Here is an 8217-nt window from a genome sequence, read left to right as displayed (position 1 = left end):
AGAGAGAGAGAGAGAGAGAGAGAGAGAGAGAGAGAGAGAACTGGGGCTCAGAGGGTAAAATACTTATTATGGAAATGTTAGAACCAGAACCCTAATGCCCTCATAAATGCCAGGTAGGCACGACAGCTCACCTGCAATCCCAACTCACTGGAAACATACAGGAAATAGCTGGATAGTTAAACTTGTTAAATTAGTGTGCCACCTTGACTTTGCTTGACAGAGTCAAATTGCTCTTCATATTGGACAGTTTCTCTCACTTGTGGCAAGAGTTGTTACTGCAGGACCAAAGAGATGGTGTCAGGGGGTGAGGGGCTGAGCAAGCTTGATGATCCAAGTCCAATCTCTGGAAGCAATAGTTGAAGGAGAGAGCTGGCTTCCACAAGCTGCCCTTACACCACACAGTCACACAAAGGCAGGTACACATCCCCGCTCACACAGACTGATGGCACACCATTTCAAAATAAGACTTCTAGCAGAAGTCTTATTTTAGGAGGCAGAGACAGGCAGATTTCTGAGTTCAAGGCCAGCCTGGTCTACAGAGTGAGTTCCAGGACAGCCAGGGCTGCACAGAGAAACCCTGTCTCAAAAAAACCGAAACCAAAAACAAAAACAAAAACAAAAAACAACAACAAAAAAAGACTTCTAACTTCTCATCCTTGTGACATTTGGTATTGTACTTTTTTCTTCTTTTTAATGTTTTTTATATTTATTTTATTCTGTATGTTGGAGTGCTTTGCTTGCATGTATATATGTGCACCAGGTTCACCCTAAGGAGGTCAGAGGCGAGTGTCAAAATCTTTGGAATTGAAATCAAGGATGGTTGTGAGCAACCTTGTGGGTGCTGGGAACAGAACCCGTGTCCTGTGCAAAGGTGGTAAGTGCTCATAATCACCGAGCCATATCCTCAGCATTTCTCCCACTCTGTCTTTAAGTGACAGAGCCTCTCACCTGGAGATAGTTGTCTAGTGGATACTCATGTCATTGATCTCAGTTCTGTCCCCTACCAAGACTTCAGGCAAGTACGCGTGGTGCTTTCAGGAAGCTCCAGGACACAGTGACCATGGTTCACATTGGCCAGGTCATCTGACCAAGCTGCAGAATAGGGAACATGTGACTGAGGCCCTGTGTACTCAAGTTCAAATTCCCTGGTCACCAGAAGATCCATATGTCAAAGCAGAGGGGCTTCACCTAGTTTAATAGGGATAGACTTGAAGACATGAAGTCTGGGGAGCAGGTCACTCCTGAGGACTGGGTGCAAATCTATTTCTGGTTGAAGTCTCCTCAACATATAGTAAGCCCTGAAGCCCCAGGGGCTTCCCTCTGTTCTGTGTCCCACACCCCAGCCATCATGGTTCACTAATAACTCTCACAGCCAGCCTAAAAAAAAGATGGGCAGGGTCTCCTATAACCTAAGCTGACCATGAATTCCCTGTGTAGCAAGGATGACCTTGAACTTCTGATCCTTCTGCCTCTGCCTTCCCATGGTTAGGATCACAGGTAGTTTATGCAGTTCTAGGCATATGTATGGGTGCTATGCTTGCTAGCCATGAACTTATCTGACTAAGAGCTATGTCCCCAGACTCAGTACTTACTATTATCAGAATTTAAATTTTTTTTCAAAATTAATGAACATATGTTTTCAATTTTGTTTTTATGTTATGGCTAAATATACATGGCATATAATTTGCTGTTTTAATCATTTTTTTTTTTCTGTTACGGTTCAGGGATATTAAGAACATTCACAGTGCCGGGTGATGGTGTCTGTGCTACACACCTTTAACACCTGCACTTGGGAGGCAGACAGATCTCAGTGAGTTTGAGGGCCAGCCTGGTCTACAGATCAAGTTCTGGGACAACCACAGCTACACAGAGAAACTCTGACTCCAAAACCCAAAACCAGAACCAAAACTGAAAGGACACCATTTTATTTACTAAGGCAGAGTCTCTTACTGAACTCAGAATTTATAATTCCTACAAGTTTAGCTACCAGCTTCCCCGGGGACACCCCGCACACCATTTTCTGAGTGGAGGGATGACAAGCGGGCAGTCAAGCCGACTGGGTCTTTATGTGGATACTGGGCATCGACCTCAATTCTTCAGGCTTTTGGACTTTCTTTACTGAGCTCTCTACACAACCTCTTTATTTTCCTGTTAAGACTAAATAATAATCTGTCTATAAGCACTTAACACCTATGTTTCCATCACTGACTGGTGGGCTAGGTAGCTTTCACCTTGGGCTGCTGTGAATCTTACTGCAATGGACACAGATTACGGACACCTGCTGGAGGCTTCGCTTTGTATAAAACTGGATTTTGATTTATATTCTCTCACAGACATGCTAATCTCTAGAAAGATGATTTATAATCCTGCCACTGGAGAAACTGAGGCCGGAGGATCTCTGTGAGTTCATAGTGAGTTCCTGTTCTTCCTGGGCTATATGGTGTGAGACCCTGTCTCAAGAAGTCCCCTAACACTAGTTCATTCTCTTTGTCCCCTTAGCCATTACTCCTAGGACACCTCCATTCTTTTCTGACTCCCCACTGACCCACTGACCTGCTCTTTGAATGGGATCCCACAGCTGCTACGCATAGCTGGGAACCAGATCACTTCTTTGTTCAGCCCACAGCAGAGAAGCTTCTTCCTGTCTAGGTGGGATTAACAGAGACCCACAACTTGACAGAGTACAAAATGTCTCAATAACAAAATCCAGACAAACAACCAAAGGAAAAGAGGAGGAGGAAGACGTGGTGGGAGTGGGGTGGGGATCAAGGATGGGACGAGGTGGGGGGGCAGGAGAGAGATGGACAGAGGGGTGGGGAGGCCTTAAATCAACCAGGAGTGGATCTGTTCCTGTCTTCCTCCTTCCTGCTGTCACAGAGGTGGAATTTTCTTTGGAAGCTTTGCATTTTTCCTGTCTCATGGCAGCCTTGTTCTGGTGAAATGTTCATTGTTCCCCTCCCTGACACCAGAACCAGGACCAAGCCAAGTATAACAGTCAGGCTGAAGCACAAAAAACTCTCAGGAGGCCCATATGATGGGCCTCACTCACACTTCCAGCTTCAACCTCAGTCATCCACATTGGGCCAGCAGGATGGCTGGGTGAGTTAACGGCCCATCATGCAAAGCTACCAGCCCTGCTTCAGTCCCTGAAACCTACGGTAGAAGTAGAGAACTGATTCCCTGACCCACACACACTGGCACAAATGTGCCTGAATTCATACCGTGTGTCACTATGCCAAGCTTTTGAGACAGGGTCTCACTGTGTATCTCAGCTGGCCTGGAACTCCTCCCGAGGGCAGAGACTGCAGATGCGCAACACACCCCTTATAGCCCATTTATTTCATATTCTGCACAAGTCAGTGGATAGGTGGGAGAGAAGCACAACTTCTTCCTGTTTGTGACTCTGAGGCTTAGGTATCCCAGGGACTATGTTTGGCTGGCTTGCAAAGGCACTGAGAGAACAAGGATGAACTTCCAGATGTCAAGAGTCCCAAACAACCAACAAGAAGCTACTAGGCTACAATTGCTCAGTCTCTTAAAAACAAAACATTTGCTGGGCAGTGGTGGCGCACGCCTTTAATCCCAGCACTTGGGAGGCAGAGGCAGGCGGATTTCTGAGTTCGAGGCCAGCCTGGTCTACAAGGTGAGTTCCAGGACAGCCAGGGCTACACAGAGAAACCCTGTCTCGAAAAAAAATTATTTTTATTTTATGTATATGAGTGTCTGCATGTAAGTATGTGCATCATGAGCACGTTTTGTGTTCAAAGAGATCAGAAGAGGACATCAGATTCCCAGGAACTGAACTGTGGAAAACATGTGGATGCTGGGAACAGGAGACCTCAGGTCTCTGCAAGAGCTGCAGGTGCTCTTAACCAGTAAGCTGCTTTGCCAGCCCCTCCCTGCCACCTTTTCTTTTCAAGTCAGGGTCTCATGTAGCCCAGCTTTGCCTTGAACTCCATATGCAGCCAGCGATGACCTCAAACTCATCCTCCTGCTTCTATTTTCCAAGTGCTGGGCATATGTGTTCGCTTCGGCAAGCACATATACCAAGTGCTGGGCATAAGGGATGTTCTGTCTTGACATGTATCTGCCAAGCACTTAGTCCAGTGGACCAACCCTCTCCTTTTGGCTCTGACATGTGTCTACCAAAAGATACATATGTTTGTTTGTTTGTTTTTTGAGACAGGGCTTCTCTGTGTAGCCCTGGCTGTCCTGGAACTCACTCTGTAGACCAGGCTGGCCTTAAACTCAGAAATCCACCTGCCTCTGCCTCCCAAGTGCTGGGACTAAAGGCATGTGCCTCCACTGCCCTGCTAAGATACATATTTTTAAAGCCAGGTATAGTGGTGTATGCCTTTAATCCCAGCATTCAAGAAGCAGAGTCAAGTGGATCTGAGTTTTAAGCCAGCCTGGTATACAGATAAGTTCCAGGACAGCAGGGTGAAGTGGAAACTTAAGGGTTCTTAGCAAAGTCAGTTTGTGTTGGATGGTGTTTTGCTGGGGGCAACCACATGAAGAAACGTTTCATTGAAGTGGACACAGGTTAAAGGCTAAGGCAGACTCATGAAGGAATGTTTAGCTGAAGCAGACACAGGTGAAAGGGTGTCCTGCTAAAGGAAGCACGTGAAAGGACACGTGAAAGATTCTTTGCTAAGGACATGCATGTATTGGTTCAGATTACATTGCATAGTCGAGCTGCATTTGTCGGGACTCCATAGAGAGAAACGCACTAAAAAACTTCTGGTGGTGTGCTGCAGTTTCTTGATGCTTTCTGAGACTCGGCTGATTGGCAGAGTGATATCAGCTGAGACAGACACGTGCTGTGGCAAGACACTTGGAGGATGAACATCATGTGATGTCTGGAGGCAGTATAAATAGAATTCAATGGCCAGCGAGGGAGGCTGAGCTTGACTTATAAAATGCTAGCTGTAGTGCTTGTTGGTCTTGCATCTTTGCTGATCTTCCTGAGAGAGGCACAGCTGAGAACTTTTCCTAGCGTTCCTCCGGGTCCCTCCTACTGACTCGTGCCAAGGCTGAGGCCTGGCTGTCTCTGCTAGATAGTGCCACCACTGCTGATTCGTGTTTGCTCTCCCGACTCTACCGAACTAGACTGTTGGTGTATCAATGAGGTGTTTGCAAGTGGATTGAGCTGCCTCTGCTAACCTGCGAACTGAACTGCCGATATCCAGACAATACAGATGGGAGTTGTTCCAGAAAACCATTTCTAAACAGGTCTGCTTCCCCTGTATCCTTTCTTTTCCACTACCTCTGGTGGGTGGTGGGCTAAAAGGGAAGTAAAAGTGTTTAAGAACCATCATTAGGGCTGGCGAGATGGCTCGGGGGTAAGAGCACTGACTGCTCTTCAGGTCCTGACTTTAGATCCCAGCCACCACATGGTGGCTCACAACCATCCATGATGAGATCTGACACCCTCCACAGCTACAGTGTATTTTGCCAGAGCGAGTGGGCAGGAGCAAGCAGGGCTGGAGCGGGGTGGGGGTTCAAGGGGAGGGGCTGGGGGAGTGCAGAAAGGTGGTGGGGAGCAAGCAGAGGTCCTGAGTTCAATTCCCAGCAGCCACATGATGGCTCATGGCCATCTGTACAGCTACCGTGTACTCATACACATAAAATAAATAAATAAATAAAATCTTAAAAAAAGAATCATCATTAAATAGGCATTATAAAAATTAAAGTTAAAGTTACAGCCAGGGCTACACAGAGACCTGCTGTTATTTTTGTTGAGAGAGGAGGAACTCGCTATAAGCCCTGGCTAGTCTCCTTGCTGCATAGACTAGTTCAGTCTTGAGCTTGTGCTAGCCCTCATGCCTCCATCTCTGACTTGGATTGTTGTGTCTGGGAGAAGATGTGTTACTGAGTTAAGCAGCAGGTTTTAGGATATTTGCTATTTGCCCCCTGAAACAAGCTAAGGGTACACATACCAACCACAGGGGTCATTTCATGGGGCAACTGGGTGGATGTTAAAATGAGTAGGAAGCCCTAGAACCAGATGCAGCAAAATGAGAGCAGAGGGGCTGGTAAGATGGTTCAGTGGGTAGAGACACTTGCCTCCAAGCCTGACAACCTGAGTTTGATTCTGGGGTTCACTCACACAGTGGAATGGGAGAACAGAACCCAACAACTTGTTCTTTGACCTCTCTACACAAGATGTCATACCTATGTGTCCCTACAAGCAGGTACCCACCCCCAGTAATAAAGTCGAAATAAAATAAAATAAGAAAAACTAGACCCAAGAATTTGTTAGACAAAGTAAACTGAAAAAAGGGTGTGACCCTGTCACCTTGACCCCATAAAGAGGACACCAACCACCTAGTGCTGTGGTGACGTTCTCGTGTGCTCTCCTGTTGCTGTGAAAGCTTGCTTGGACCCAAACCAACATGAGTAGAAAAGGGTTTATTGGTTTGCACGTCCAGGCTGATATGAACATAAAACTGGATGTGTGGAGAATCTTTGGGAGATAGCATAGTAGAATTACAGAGTTTGGGATGATAATGTGACCAGGTCCAGGTGCCCTGAGGGGCATGGACTTTGTTGGAAGACAGTAGGCTTGGCTCAGGCTGTCTCATTCCCTCCAACCTGCTGTGATTGCTGATTTCCGTTAGGGCTCTCAGAGCAGGAACTGAAGCAGAGGTTGTGGAAGACTGCTGCTTACTGTCTCAATCATTGATTTATGTTTAGCTGACGTCCTTATTTATTTATTTATTTAATTTATTTATTTAATCTGTGTAGTCCTGGTTGTCCTGAACCTTGTTCTGTAGACCAGGCCTTTGCCTCCCAAGTGCTAGGTTTAAAGGCATGTGGCACTACTCCCTAGCCAGCTAGCTTTCTTATATGGCTTAGACCCATCTGCCTAGGGATGCTGCTGCTCACAGTAGGCTGGGCCCTCTCACATCAATCAGACCAGTTTCTTATTATGGACATGACCACAGACCAATCTTATCTGGGAAGTTCCTCAGCTGAGTTATTCTCTTCCCAGGTGACTCTAGACTGTGTTATTTGATAATAAAAATCAGCCAGTAGAGATGACAGCCTGTCAGCTGACCACCTGGTATGTCAAGGGTCCCATAGGCAGAGAACCTCTTACTGCCCCAGGGGCTTCAACTCTGCTCAGTCCCCACATGAGCTGTCAATCCACTCTCTCATTCATCCATCTGTATCCATCCACCTGGTCAAGTTCTGACCCTTCACCTCTGTGGCCTTCACAGTCCTGCACCTGAGTTCTACAGCCCCAAGGCTGGCTTAAATCTGTGACCCTAGGGCTTGATTCCAGAGCAGCATCTCCAACAGAGCTTCTCCTTAGCTGACTTCCACCCCACCAGCTCTATCGGTTTCTTCCTCAGGCCCCTTATCAAATCCCTTGAGCTCTGCTATGCCCTTTTTGACTTTTTGCAGTCATTCCGTGTGATGTGTCATCTGAGTTGATATTAATCACTAAGATCAGAATAAAAGGCTTCAATTAGCTGTCAAGGCATCAGGAAGCCTAGGCAAACCACTGCCAAGAAAAACCACAGTTCCTTGTGTTTTCTCAATATTAAGTAAATTATAACATCGTGATGCTGGGCGGTGGTGGCTCACACCTTTATCCCAGCACTCAGGAGGCAGAGGCAGGCCGATCTCTGTGAATTCAAGGCCAGCCTGGTCTACAGAGTTCCAGGACAGGCAGGGCTATACAGAGAAACCCTGTTTCAGAGAGAGGGGTGGAGTGGGGCAAGGAAGATTCTGCTTGTATCTTGGTTCAGCAGCCAGGATCTCATTGAGATGCCAGGATGCCAAGGGCACAAGGAGTGCAGCAAGCTAAGCCCTGGTGGCTGGCTCTGCCAAGAGTACATGGGATGGGTCAAAGGGCCCATGCATAATCACCCTTCAGACTGTAAGTCTGGCCTCTTAGGGACTACACAGCCCTTAGGGGCCAGGACTGACCCGTCTGAGAGACCTGTGTAGGTGTGACTGACCCAGGTAAGAAAGGCCCTCCATCAGGATGGGGATATAACAGTTACTCTGCCATAGCTGGTGCTCTGGTTAGATTCTCTCAAGCTTCAGAGACTCTATACATTTACTTTTACTAACTCTGTGCTCAAGAGGACTGTCTGTCTGGACAATTCAGCTGGGCATTTCGGGCATGGGGTTGTCTGTGCCCAGGACTGCAGTGAGCAGCTGCATAGGAGCTAGAACTGCAGAGGATGATTGTGTCTGGGATGA

Source organism: Mastomys coucha, unplaced genomic scaffold (assembly GCF_008632895.1).
Source record: "Mastomys coucha isolate ucsf_1 unplaced genomic scaffold, UCSF_Mcou_1 pScaffold15, whole genome shotgun sequence".
NCBI classification, from domain to species: domain Eukaryota; kingdom Metazoa; phylum Chordata; class Mammalia; order Rodentia; family Muridae; genus Mastomys; species Mastomys coucha.
The sequence above is the reverse complement of the archived record's forward strand: the minus strand, read 5'-3'. Positions refer to the sequence as shown.